Below are 15,373 nucleotides of genomic sequence, written 5' to 3'. Positions count from 1 at the left end.
ATAATTATCCATGTTGGCTCTCCTCAGCATTACTAATGCTAGTCTTTAGCCAATTTGATTCACTCCATGAGCAATACAAAAGTGATTGAAGGATATCACTCAGGTTCCATCAATGGCACCTAGAAGGACAAAGGGATACATGGGGGAACATCACCACCTGCAAGTTCCCCTCCAAGTCACATGCCATCCAGAATTGGGAACTATATCAGCATTCAAAGAACAAAAGAACAAGGAAAATTACAGCACAGGAACAGGCCCTTCGGCCCTCCAAGCCTGCGCCGATCCAGATCCTCTATTTAAACCTGTCGCCTATTTTCCAAGGATCTCTATCTCTCTGCTCCCTGCCCGTTCATGTATCTGTCTAGATACATCTTAAATGATGCTATCATTGCCACCTCCACCGCCTCCGCTGGCAACGCATTCCAGGCACCCACTACCCTCTGCGTAAAGAACTTTCCACGCATATCTCCCTTAAACTTTACCCCTCTCAACTTGAAATCATGACCCCTAGTAATTGAGTCCCCCACTCTGGGAAAAAGCTTCTTGCTATCCACCCTGTCTATACGTCTCATGATTTTGTATACCTCAATCAGGTGCCCCCTCAACCTCCGTCTTTCTAATATAAATAATCCTAATCTACTCAACCTTTCTTCATAGCTAGCGCCCTCCATACCAGGCAACATCCTGGTGAACCTCCTCTGCACCATCTCCAAAGCATCCACATCCGTTTGGTAATGTGGCGACCAGAACTGTACGCAGTATTCCAAATGTGTTCGAACCAAAGTCCTATACAACTGTAACATGACCTTCCAACTCTTGTACTCAATACTCCGTCCAATGAACGAAAGCATGCCATATGCCTTCTTGACCACTCTATCGACCTGTGTTGCCACCTTCAGGGTACAATGGACCTGAACACCCAGATCTCTCTGTGCATCAATTTTCCCCAGGGCTTTTCCATTTACCGTATAGTTTGCTCTTGAATTGGATCTTCCAAAATGCATCACCTCGCACTTGCCTGGATTGAACTCCATCTGCCATTTCTCCACCCAACTCTCCAATCTATCTATATTCTGCTGCATTCTCCAACAGTCTCCTTCACTATCTGCTACTCCACCAATCTTAGTGTCATCTGCAAACTTGCTAATCAGACCATCTATACCTTCCTCCAGATCATTTATGTATATCACAAACAACAGTAGTCCCAACACGAATCCTTGTGGTCACAGTTCTCCATTTTGAGAAACTCCCTTCCACTACCACTCTCTGTCTCCTGTTGCCCAGCCAGTTATCTATCCATATAGCTAGTACACCCAGGACCCCATGTGACTTCACTTTCTCCATCAGCCTACCATGGGGAACCTTATCAAATGCCTTACTGTAGTCCATGTATATGACATCTACAGCCCTTCCCTCATCTTTCAACTTTGTCACTTCCTCAAGGAATTCTATCAAGTTGGTAAGACATGACCTTCCCTGCACAAAAACACGCTACCTATCACTAATAAGCCCATTTTCTTCCAAATGTAAATAGATCCTATCCCTCAGTATCTTCTCCAGCAGCTTCCCCACCAATGACGTCAGGCTCACCGGTCTATAATTACCTGGATTATCCTTGCTACCCTTCTTAAACAAGGGGACAACATTAGCAATTCTCCAGTCCTCTAGGATCTCACCCGTGCTCAAGGATGCTGCAAAGATATCTGTTAAGGCCCCAGCTATTTCCTCTCTCGCTTCCCTCAGTAACCTGGGACAGATCCCATCCGAACCTGGGGACTTGTCCACCCTAATGCCTTTTAGAATACCCAACATTTACCCCCTCCTAATGCCGACTTGACCTAGAGTAATCAAACATCTATCCCTAACCTCAACATCCGTCATGTCCCTCTCCTCAGTGAATACCGACGCTAAGTACTCATTAAGAATCTCACTCATTTTCTCTGACTCCTCGCATAACTTCCCTCCTTTGTCCTTGAGTGGGCCAACCCTTTCTCTAGTTACCCTCTTGCTCCTTATGTATGAATAAAAGGTTTTGGGATTTTCCTTAACCCTGTTTGCTAAAGATATTTCATGACCCCTTTTAGCCCTCTTAATTCCTCGCTTCAGATTGGCCCTACTTTCCCGAAATTCTTCCAAAGCTTCGTCTGTTTTCAGTCGCCTAGACCTTATGTATGCTTCCTTTTTCCTCTTCGCTCGTCTCACAATTTCACCTGTGATCCATGGTTCCCTAATCTTGTCCTTTCTATCCCTCATTTTCACAGGGACATATCTGTCCTGCACTCTAATCAACCTCTCTTCAAAAGCCGCCCACATATCAAATGTAGATTTACCCTCAAACAGCTGCTCCCAATCCACATTCCCCAGCTCCTGCCGAATTTTGCTATAGTTGGCTTTCCCCCAACTCAGCACTCTTCCTTTAGGACCACCCTCGTCTTTGTCCATCAGTATCCTAAAACTTACGGAATTGTGATCACTATTCCCAAAGTAATTCCCTACTGAAACTTCAACCACCTGGCCAGGCTCATTCCCCAACTGTAGCGGGAGGGGAGATTTTGAAGCTTGTGAAATCCACATTGATACCATTGGGCTGGAGGGTTCCCAAGCGGAATATGAGTTGCTGTTCCTGCAACCTTCGGGTGGCATCGTTGTAGCTGCAGGAGGCCCAGGATGGACATGTCGTATGAGGCATGTGAGGGGGCGCTGAAATGGTTCGCGATAAGCTTTAAAATCTCCCCTCCCCAAAAGCCACTGCCCAAATATATCAGTTCACTCACCTTCCCAGAGCGCAATTCAACTGCTCCCACTCAGCTCCGCTGCCAAAATGAAGAACTTACCTCCTGGCAGGCTCCTGGTCCTCGCTTTCACTGCTCCCGCTGCTGCTGCTGCAAAAAAAATGGAGGCCGCTGATTTCAGTGTCATTGGGTCAAAATTCTACAACTCCCTCCCTGACAGCACAATGAGTGCATATGCATCACATGGACCATAACAGCTCAGGAAAGCTGTTTGTCCCTCTCCTGCCATGACACCCCTACAGTGACCTCCAACTGAGGGCTCAAGCACTTTGGGTGGTGGGGCTGCTTACAGTCCCTTCGGCTGGCATCCCTCATTCTGGCTGCAGTTCCTACCTAGTAACTGGCCAGTTTCTCAAATTGGGACTTCCTACTGAGTGAGAGGCAGAGAGCCCACTCCCAGCCAATTAACATTCCTCAATTACAGGACTTCTCCAGTGCTGGGACAAGAAATTCCATCCATCGTTCTGGTTTACATGGTCCCAATCACAATTTAACTCTAAAGACAATTATTGAAAGGAATAACTTTTCTTTTAAACCTGATGCTTGGTGTTGGTAAATTATGGAAATTCTGAACCTTGAATCGAAGCTGGCACAGAAAGCCAAATGCTTCACCAGAATCCGCCAAGGAAGAGATTCACTCTTCCTACTTCCTCCTACATGTGACTTCCAGTCCACTCTCTTTGGTTAATTTTAAATGCCCTCACAACAACTTGTCATTCACAAAAATAGTGTTCCTTTTAAGGTTACTCAGATCCCATAAACAAATGAAGAAAAGAAGCCACTCAGCCCATTGTATTTGTGCCAGCTCTTTATAGTAACACAAAAAGTAATCCTCTTTTCTTGCTTTCATTCTCCATGCTCCTGTATCCCTTATGCAATTTTATTTTAAAATATGGAGTGGAATATGCTGCAACAATACTTTCTCTGGCAAAGTGTTTCATGCTTCATAAACCCTTTTTGTGAAGGATTTTTTTTTTCCCAAACTCCCTCCTCACTTTCATGAAACAATTTTAAAATAGATATTCCCTCAACCCTACCTTCCAATCCAGTGGAAATGTACTTTCCCAATTCACTCTTGTCAAAATCCTTCAAAATTTTAAAATGAACATGTCTATTCATCCTATCACAGCAGATGGCAGAAGATGATAACCACCTAACCACAAAAGCAGATGCAATGATTCCCCAAACTGCAAAGTCTCATTTATGAACAGTTTATACATCAACACTGATCCTATAACAAGTTACTGGTGGTTTCAAAACATCAACATTTTGATTTATATAGTTTTTTTCATATTAAGTGATCTCAAAGATAGAAAAATGGGCACAATGTGGGAGAGAAGAATGAACAGATAGAATTACTAAAACGTAGGAAGGAATTTTAAACCAGTAAGGAAAAAGAAATTGTGAAAGGATTTAGGAACAGAGTTCCAGGAGTCAACAACTCAACAATTGAAGGAATGACCTATGATACAAGGAACAAGAAGCAGCTCAGTGCCAGAGAAGCAAATGGCAAAAGAGGAGATTTAGGTTAGTCACTGAGCAAGGATGGAATAGGAGTGAGGAGGAATTTGAAGAATAATAATTTAAAGTTTGTCTGTCAGGACAAAGGGAACCTTTGAAGGCTAACTTGAACTGAGATTCTGGAAATTGAGGACTTTGAACAGGAAAGGACAGAAACAATGAAGGTCTGAATAGATTGTAGTTATGATGAGTGGAATTAGGTCAATTGGCTGGAGGAACATTGAGAGAGTTCCAATCTTGCCATGGTAAATATACAAGATTATCGTCTGGGTAGCAGTGAGGAAAGAGAATAGCAGACATGGCTGTCAACATGAAGAAAGGCTGCCTTGGTGAATGGCAAAATTATGAAAGAAATTTACCACCAGATGAAGTAACAAGCCAAGTTACCGAACTCCCATATTTTAGGAAGAGTAATGAAATTAAGAAAGGCACTCAAACTAACAGGAGCAGGGTTGGCCTTGCCAGCAACACCACATCTCATGAATGAAAAGAACAAAAATCTTGATTCATCCAATATTAATGTTAGTCAGGCAGTTCAGGAGTTGCATAGTAACATTGGAATCAAAAGAAGAAGGAGAAAGGTACGTTTGAGTGATATTAGCTTGATTCTGCCAAGAAAGTTCTCCATTATGCATGGATGTCTTAACATATGGACTATGAACAGTACAGAATCAAAACTTGATATATCCTCCAGTTCAATTCATGAAACATTCTGATTCAATGTCTTAAAAAGTAACAGGAGAGCAGGGTCTACTTTTAGCTTAAGCAACATTACCTGAGTTCATTCAATGACTGTAAGATGATATACACACTGGCAAACTTTCACTTAATGAAGTTCAATCCCTGGCAAATTAAATTCTGACAAAATCAAGTGAACTGGATTCTGGCTAATAAGGTAAATTAAGCAGACAGCACTTTGAGTTCAAAATTCCCACTACTGCTCTAAACTCTTTGAAAGAAACCTCTGTCCTAAAACTAGTTAAAGTGCGAAACTCCATTTCTTACTCAAGATAAACTCTGACATCTTTATGATGTATAGACCCTGTGAAATCTCAACCACGGCAATTGATCACAAAACTTCACCACTTGTTTTATCAATCATGAAATTTAGAAAGGTGTTTGCTGGTTTAAATTGTTTGCAACTCAAAGTTATAAAAATGATCACTGTACCAGAACTTTGTGTTCGGTTCAGGAGGTTTAAGCTCCAAGTGCCGTTCACTCAACAGACCTTGTGCCCAGAATCACCTTGGTTTATTAATATTTTACTTTACATGTAAGTTTGCAGACAACACCAAAAGTGGTGGCATAGTAAACAGTGAAGGAGGCTTTCTAAGGTTACAAAGGGATCTTGATCAAATGGGTCAATGAGCCGAAAAATGGCAGATGGAGTTCAATCTGGATAAATGCAAGGTATTGCATTTTGGTAACACAAACAATTATAGTACTTATATAGTTAATGGTAGGACCTTGGGTAGTGTTGTAGAACAGAGAGACCTAAGGATTCAGGCACATAATTCTTTGAAGCTTGTGTCACATACAGACAGGATGGTTAAAAAGACATTTAGCATGCTTGCTTTAGTTGCTCAGTCCTTTGAGCATAAGAGTTGGGAAATTGGGTTTGTACAGGATATTGGTGAGTCCTCTTCTGTAATACTATGCCTAGTTGCGGTCACCCAGTTATAGGAAGGATATTATTAAGCTGGAGAGGGTCCGGAAGAGATTTACTAGGATGTTACCAGGCATGGAAGGTTTGAGATATAAAGAAAGACTGGAAAGGCTAGAATTGTTTTCTACTGGAACATAGGAGGTCGGGGTGGGGGGGGATCTTGTAGAAACTTATACAATAACGAGGGGTATAGACAGAGTTAATGGTAATTGTCTTTTCCCTAGGATGGGGGAATTTCAAGACAAGGGGGAGCACATTTTTAAGGTAAGAGGTGAAGGATTTAAAAAAGATATGAGGGGCAATTCTTTTACATAGAGGGTGGTTCGTGTGTGGATTAAATTCATGAGGAAGTAGTGGATGTGGGTACAGTTACAATGTTTAAAAGATCATTTGGATAAGTATATGAATAGGAAAGATTGGGAGGGAAATGGGCCAGAACTAGGGAGGAGGGACTAGTTTAATTTGGGATTATGTATGCCATAGACTGGTTGGACCGAAGGGTCTGTTTCTGTGCTGTATGACTCTATGACTCTAAGCTTTGCAAAAGCGAAACTTTGCTTATGTGTATATTGTCTTATGGATATTGAAAGCAATGACCTAATGCTACCTAAGCTTGAATCTGATTGTCCTGATCCACTTTGAATATCAAATGGGAAAGCTTCATAAATTGAATTGAAGGATTGATCAATTTTTAAATAATTCTTGTTCACAGTGTATTTTCTTGCCATTTTCTATATATTCTGAATGACCTGGACCAACAATTTTAGGCATCTATATCACATAATTTATTAGGACTAGCAGAGTGTCTCTTCCTAAAGCAGGAAAAAGAATCTCAACTTTTGGTTATTTTTGAATTTCTTTTATAAATGTTTGTCCAACTTTTCTGATGCCTCTCTGAAAGCACGGTTTGTGTCATAGTCACAGTTCTCTTCCAGGTAGTCAATATTTAATCATAAGCCTAGATGGTGGACACATACATGAAGCACTGCTCTAAAGCCCAATCTTGGCCACATCCAATCCTGTACACTGAGAATTACTAGAGAGCTATAAAGAGCAAGGTCGCTGACTGATTATTCCACTTTATACCCAGGAATGTTGGCGCAATTGGGGACATCATGTGAAATCTGCTTATGAAGCTTTCCTTGGATTCCTTGGAAATACTGATCACAGTAAAAAGGTAAAGTCACCACAGTCTTACCAGATGGCTGTCTCATTCAAGAGACAAGTGGTGGCAGTGAATAAAATTAGCTAAAAACTGGTATATGTGATGCTGAGTACCTCTGGAGGAAGCTGAGATTAATCATCCACTCGGCACTTCCCACTTTAGAGTGTCAACAAGGCTGAAGCATTTGCTTCTGCATTGATGTGCTGGGCTTCCCCCATCACTAAGGACATGGATATTTGTGGAATCTCTGCCTTTGTGAGTTATTTATTCATAACTGGATGTGGCAAGACTGCAGAGCTTATATAAGATCTATTGGTTGTGGGACACTTTGTACCATCTATCACTTGCTGCCTATTGTGTTTGGCCTACTTTGTAGCTTCACTAGGTTGACATCTCATTTTTAGGTATGACTGATGCTGCTCCTGTTTAGAGGGGAGGGAGGCAGAAGACAGTAAACTATAGGCCAGTTAGCCTGACCTCAGTCATTGGTAAGGTTTTAGAATCTATTATTAAGGATGAAATGTACTTGCAAGTGCATAGGGATGAAGCAATATGAAATAAAACCGATAGAACTGCAGACGCTTGAAATCAGAAACAAGAGGAAGAGAGCAGCAGATTGGTGATGCTGATTGGCTGGCGTGGGGAAGGTTTGCATCAGTGCAGTCACTGCTTCCAGAATGTGGTTTGTGGAGGGACTGTTATCAAGTGACAGTTCAGGATTACTCCCTGTGTCACGTGCCAGTGAGGCTAGAAACCGGAAGATAGTACAGCTCAACACATGGCTAAACAGATGGTGTAGGAGGGAGGGTTTCAGATATCCGAACCATTGGGATCTCTTCTGGGGCAGGTGTGACCTGTACAAGAAGGGCAGGTTGCATCTAAATTGGAGGGGTACAAGTATTCTCGCTAGGAGGTTTGCTGGTGTCACTCAGGAGGATTTAAACTAGCTTGGCAGGGGGGTGGGAGCCAAAGCAAAGGTGAATTGACTGAAAGGGAACTAGAGAATAGGGCCAGTAAGACTCCGAAGAAGAGCAGGCAGGGTGTGGTTGCTGATCAAAGCAGGTCTGGTGGACTGAAGTGCATCTGCTTCAATGCAAGAAGTGTAACAGGTAAAGCAGATGAACTTAGAGCTTGGATTAGTACTTGAAACTACGATGTTGTTGCTACTACAGAGGCTTGGTTAAGGGAGGGACAGGATTGGCAGCTTAACGTTCCAGGACACAAATGTTTCAGGTGGAATAGAGGGGGATGTAAAAGGGGTGGGGGAGTTGCACTACTTGTTATGGAGAATATCAGAGCTGTACTGCGGGAAGACACCTCGGATGGCTCATACAACCAGGCAATATGGGTAGAGCTCAGGAACAGGAAGGGTGCAATCACAATGTTTGGGATTTACTATAGGCCTCCCAACAGGCAGTGGGAGATAGAAGAACAGTTATGTAGGCAGATTTTGGCTGGATGTAAAAGTAAAAAGGTTATTGTCGTGGGTGATTTTAACTTCCCATATATTGACTGGGATTCACTTAGTGCTTGAGGCACAGATGGGGCAGAGTTTGTAAGAAGCATCCAGAAGGGCTTCTTCAAACAGTATACAGATAGTCCAACTAGGAAGGGCACCATACTGGACCTAGTATTGGGGAATAAGCCTGCCCAGGTAGTCGACATCTCAGTAGGGGAGCAGTTTGGGAATAGTGATCACAATTCAGTAAGCTTTAAGGTACTGATGGATAAAGATAGGTGTAGTTGTCAGGTGAAGGTGCTAATTTGGGGGAAGGCTAATTACAACAATATTAGGCAGGAGCTGAAGAATGTAGATTGAAGGCAGATGTTTGAGGGCAAATCAACGTTTGCTATGTGGGAGGCTTTCAAGTCTGGGAATTCAGGACCGGCATGCTCCTGTGAGGATGAAGGATAAGTGCGGCAAGCTTAGGGAACCTTGGATAATGAGATATATTGTGAGCCTAACCAAAAAGAGGAAGGAAGCATTTGTCAAGGCCAGGAGGCTAGGAACACACAAAGCAAGGGTAGAATACAAGGAAAGTCAAAAGAAATTTAAACAAGGAGTCAGTAGGGCGAAAAGGGGTCATGAAAAGTAATTGGCCAACAGGATTAAAGGAAAATCCCAAGGCTTTTTACACATATATAAAGAGCAAGAGGGTAGCCAGGTAGAGGGTTGGCCCACTCGAGGGAAGGGAATTTATGTGTGGAGCCAGAGGAAATGGCCAAGGCATTCAATGAATACTTAGCATCAGTATTCACCATAGAGAATGGTAGTTGATGAGTCAGGGGACAGGTGTGTAGATAGTTTGGGTCATATTGAGATCTAAAGGGAGGAGGTATTGGGGGTATTGAAAAACATTAAGGTAGACAAGTTGAGACAACAAGGTGCAGGTCTGGATGAACACAGCAGGCCAAGCAGCATCATAGGAGCAGAGGTAGACAAGTTCCCAGGGCCTGATGGGATATACCCCAGAATACTGAGAGAGGCAAGGGAGGAAAATGCTGGGGCCTTGAGGGAAATCTTTGTATCCTCACTGGCTACAGGCAAGGTCCCAGAGGATTGGAGAATAGCCGATGTTATTCCTTTGTTTAAGAAGCGTGGCAAGGATAATTCAGCTACTTACAGGCCGGTGAGCCTTACATCAGTGGTAGGGAACTTATTCGAGAGGATTCTTCAAGACAGGATTTACTCCCACTTGGAGATAAGTGGGCATATTAGCGAGAGAAACATCGTTTTATGAAGGAGAGGTCGTGAATCACTAACTTGGTTGAGTTTTTTTAAGGAAGTGATGAAGGTGATCGTTAAGGGTAGGGTAGCGGATGTTGTCTGCATGGACTTCAGTAAGTTCTTTGACAAATTCCCTCATGGCAGGATGATAAAGAAGGTAAAGTCGCACAAGGTCAGAAGTGAGCTTGCAAGATGGATAAAAATCTGGCTCAGTCAAAGAAGACAGAGGGTAGCAGTGGAAGGGTACGTTTCTGAATGGAGGGCTGTGACTAGTGGCATTCCTCAGGGATCAGTGTTGGGACCTTTGCTGTTTATAATATATATAAATGATTTGGAGGAAAATGTAACTGGTCTGATTAATAAGTTTGCCGATGACACAAAGGTTGGTGGAATTGCGGATAGTGATGAGGACCATCAAAGGATACAGCAGGATATAGATTGGTTGATGACTTGGGCAGAGAGATGGCAGATGGAGCTTAATCCAGAAAAATGTGAGGTAATGCATTTCGGAAGGTCTAATCCAGATGGAAAATATACAGTAAATGGCAGAACTCTTTAGAGAACTGATAGGCAGAGGGATCTGGGTGTACCGGTACACAGGTCACTGAAAGTGGCAACGCAGGTGGAGAAGGTAGTCAACAAGGCATACGGCATGCTTGCCTTCATCGGCGGGGCATTGAGTTTAAAAATTGGCAGGTAATGTTGCAGCCCGTGTTTGGAATATGGTGCTCAATTCTGGTCACCACACTACCAGAAGGATGTAGTGGCTTTGGAGAGGGTACAGAAAAGATTTACCAGGATGTTCCCTGGTATGGAGGGCATTAGCTATGAGGAGAGGTTGGCGAAACTTGGGTTGTTCTCACTGGTACGACGGAGGTTGAGGAGCAACCCGACAGAGGTCTACAATATAATGCGGGACATCGGCAGAGTGGACAGTCAGAAGCTTTTCCCCAGGGTGGAAAAGTCAGTTACTATGGACCATAGGTTTAAGGTGTGAGGTGCAATGTTTAAAGGTGATATATGAGCAAAGTTTTTTACACAGAGGTGGTGGGGTGCCTGGAACTCGCTGCTGGGGGAGGTAGTGGAAGCAAATACTATAGTGACTTTTAAAAGGTGTCTTGACAAATATATGAATAGGTTGGGAAAAGAGGGATACAGTCCCCAGAAGGATAGGGGTTATAGTCCTAACCCAACTAGGTTGCAGCATGTTGGTGCAGGCTTGGAGGGCTGAATAGCGTGTTTCTGTGCTGTAATTTTCTTTGTTCTTTGTTCTAAAAACAGAAATTGCTGGAAAAACTCAGCAAATCTGGTAGCATCTGTGGAGAGAAATCAGAATTAATGTTTTGGATTCAATGACCCTTCTCCAGAACTGATGGTAGCTAGGAAAAAGTTGCTTTTTATGCTGAAGGTAGGGTAAGGAGTGGGTTAAGGAGTAAACAATAGGTGGAGATAGAGGAGATAGAGCCCAAAGAGAGAGAAAAAACAGATGGACAGATAAAGAAGGGGATAACAATAAGCCTAGGAGAATGAACTGCTGCCAGTGGGGCTATTAGTGGTTAATAATGGGTTATGTGTAATAGAAGACCATGTGATAACAAGGCCTGGCGTGTGGGAGTTGGGTTAGTACATGGAAGAAGGTGCCTCAAGCACTAAAACTGTTGAACTCAATTTTGAGTCCAGAAGGCTATAGAGTTCCCAAGTGCAAAATGAGGTGCTGTTCTTCCAGCTTACGCTGAACTGCACTACAGCACTGTAGCAAGCCTCAGGCAGAGATGTTGGCTAGGGAACACGGTGGTGTGTTGAAGTGGCAGGTTGAAGTGTTTGAGTCAGTTGGCTTCGTCAAGGGGAGGTCATGCCTGACAAATCTGTTAGAATTCTTTGAGGAGGTAACGAGCAAGTTCGACAAAGGAGAGCCAGTAGAACGTGATCAATTTGGATTTACAGAAGGCCTTTGACAAGGTGCAGCACAGAAAGCTGCTAAATAAGATAAGTCCATGGTGTTAGGAACAAGATACTGGCATAGATAAAAGATTGGCTGGCAGGCAGAAAGCACAAAGTGCAGATTGGGTCTTTTTCAGAATGGCAGCTGGTGACTAGTGGAGTTCGGCAGGAGTCAGTGTTGGGACCACAACTATTCACATTATATCTGAACGATCTGGATGATGGAATTGAGGGCATTGTTGCTAAGTTTGCAGATGACACCGAGAAAGGTGGAGAGTGGGGTCGTTTTGAGGAATGGAGGAGGTTGCAGAATGTTAACTTACAGGTTCAGTTGGCAGTTAGAAAGGCAAGGGCAATGTTAGCATTCATTTTGATAGGGCTAGAATACAAGAGCAGGAATGTACTGCTGAGGCTATATAAGGCTCTGGTCAGACCATATTTGGAATATTGTGAACAGTTTTTGGCTATGTATCTAAGGAAGGATGTGTTGGCGTTAGAGGGGGTCCAGAGAAAGTTTACAAGACTAATCCTGGGGTGGAGGTCTTGTCATATAGGAAGGATGTTGTGAAACTCGAAAGGGTTCAGGTTTACGAGGATATTGCCAGGGTTGGAGGGTTTGAGCTATAGGGAGAGGCTGAATAGGCTGGGGCTATTTTCCCTGAAGCATCAGAGGATGAGTGATAACCTTATACAGGTTTATAAAATCATGAGCGGCATGGATAGGGTGAGTAGCCAAGGTCTTTTTCCTGCGGTGTGGGAGTCCAAAACTAGATAGCATAGGTTTATGACGAGAGGGGAAATATCTAAAAGGGACCTAAGGGACAACTTTTTCACACAGAGGGTGGTACGTGAATGGAATGAGCTGCCAGAGGAAGTGGTGGAGGCTGGTACATTTACAACATTTAAAAGGCATGCAGAAAGGAATATGAATATGGAGGGTTTAGAGGGATCTGGGTCAAATGCTGGCAAAAGTGACCAGATTAAATTAGGATCTCTGATCGGCATGGACAAATTGGACTGAAGGGTTTGATTCCATTTGTACAGCTCTATGACTATGACTCTATATTATGAGCAGTTGAGGACTCTGTGTCTGTACTCAATGATGTTTAGCAGGAATAGGGGGGATCTGATTGAAATATGAGAGGCCTGGACAGAGTGGACTTGGAGAAGATGTTTCCACTTGTAGGAGAGGCGAGGACCGAGGGCACAGCCTCAGACTGAAGGGAAGATCCTTTAGAAATGAGATGAGGAAGAATTACATGAGCCAGAGAGCGATGAATGTATGGAACTCATTGCTGCAGAAGGCTATGGAGGCCAAGTCATTTATCAGAAATAGATACGTTCTTGATTACCCTTATTCATGCAAGGAAAGAGGGCGACATTGACCAGGCAGCATTTATTGCCCATCCCTAATTGCCCAGAGTGCAGTTCAGAATCAACCCCCCTCTCCCTCCCCCCCCCCCCCCCCCCCCCCCCCCCATTTCTGAATAAGGGCCCAATCCGAAACGTCAACATTCCCGCTCCTCTGACGCTGCCTGGCCTGCTGTGTTCCTACAGCTCCACACTGCATTATATCTGTTTGAAGAGTATCCTAATTTGCTCAATAATGGTATCACAAAACAGAATGGAGGATATCCTCAGTGTGAATATGAAACTTTATTTCATTAAGGACCATGTGGTGATCACTCGCAGATGCATCTGCAAGAGGCAGAGGGATGAGGTTGAGGATGAAGTCAAGTACATTTATGCTTCTTATTGGTTTATTCACCACCTGCCGCTGATCCAGTTTAGCAACTATGTGCTTTAGGCTATGTGCTTTAGGCTATGTGCTTTAGGGGCTATGTGCTTTAGGCTATGTGCTTTAGGCTATGTGCTTTAGGACCTGACCAGTCAGTAGTGCTGCTGCTGAGCCACTCTTGGTGATGGACATTGAAGTTACCCACCCAGAGTAAATTCTGCATCCTTACTGCCCTTGGTGGTAAGCTAGGGAAGAAACTGTGGTGCCCTTAGCAGAGATATTTGTATCATCAACAGCCACAGATGAAGGGCCGGAAGACTGGAGGGTGGCTAATGTTGTGTCATTATTCAAGAAAAGCTGCAAGGAAAAGCCAGGAAACTATAGACTGATCAACCTGACATCAGTAAGTTGTTGGAGGGGATTCTGAGGAATAGGATTTACGTGCATTTGGAAAGACAAGGTCTGATTAGGGATAGTCAGCATGGCTTTTTGCATGGAAAATTGTGTCACACAAACTTGATAGAATTTTTTGAGGACATGACCAAGAAGATAGATGAAGGCAGAGCAGAAGACGAAGCAGAAGATAGTAAGGCTTTCAATAATGTTTCGCATGGTAGACTGGTTAGTAAAGTTAAATCACACGGAATCCAGGGAGAGACGAGCTAATTGGATACAAAATTAGCTTGATGGTATGGGACAGAGAGTGGTGATGGAGGTTTGTTGTTCAGCTAGAGGCTTGTGACCAACGGTGTATGGTAAGGATCGGTCCAGGGTCCACTGTTGTCCATCATTTATATGAACGATTTGGATGAGAATATAGGATGTATGGTTAGTAAGTTTGCAAATGACACCAAATTTAATGGTACAGTGGACAGTGAAGAAAGTTATCTCAGCGTACAACTTTGTCAACTGGGCCAGTGGGCCAAGGAATGGCAGATGGAGTTTAATTTAGATAAATCCAAGGTGTTGCATTTTGGTCAAGCAAACCAGGGAAGGGCTTAAGCAGTAGAATCCTGGGCAGTGTTGTTGAACAGAGAGACCTAGGGGTGCAGGTACATTGTTCCTTGAAAGTGGCATCACAGGTAGACAGGATGGTGAAGAAGGCGTTTGGCACACTTGCCTTCATTGGTCGGTGCATTGAGTATAGGAGATGGGATGTCATGTTGCAGCTGTACAAGACATTGGTTAGGCTACTTTTAGAGTACTGTGTATAATTCTGATCACCCTGCTATAGGAAGGGTGTCATTAAACTGGAACGAATGCAAAAAAGATTTACAAGGATGTTACCAAGACTGGAGGGTTTGAGTTATAAGGTGAGACTGGATAGGCTAGGACTTTTTCCCCTGGAACATAAGTGACTTTATAGAGGTTTATAAAATCATGAGGAGCCATAGATAAGGTGAATAGCCAAGGTCTTTTCCTTGTGGTACAGGAGTCCAAAACTAAAGGGCATAAGTTTAAGGTGAGAGGGGAAAGATTTAAAAGCGACCTGAGGGGTAACTTTTTTACACAGAAGGTGGTGTGTGTACGAAATGAGTTGCCAGAGGAAGTGGTAGAGTCTGGTACAACTGCAACATTTAAAAGATATTTGGACAGGTACATGGATTGGAAAGGTTTAGAGGGATATGGGCCAAGTAAATAGGACTAGTTCAGTTTAGAAAATCTAATTGGCATGGATGAGTTGGACTGAAGGGTCTTAATTCCATGGTCTATAACTCTACGACGCTATGACTCTAGTACTTCCTCCAATTGGTGATCAACATGCTACATTATACAATATTGATGTTGGCCGAGTGGTGTTATTGCTGGACTGTTCATCCAG

The sequence above is a fragment of the Rhincodon typus genome, chromosome 1 (genome assembly GCF_021869965.1).
Source record: "Rhincodon typus isolate 14 chromosome 1, sRhiTyp1.1, whole genome shotgun sequence".
In the NCBI taxonomy this organism is placed as follows: Eukaryota; Metazoa; Chordata; class Chondrichthyes; order Orectolobiformes; family Rhincodontidae; genus Rhincodon; species Rhincodon typus.
The sequence above is the reverse complement of the archived record's forward strand: the minus strand, read 5'-3'. Positions refer to the sequence as shown.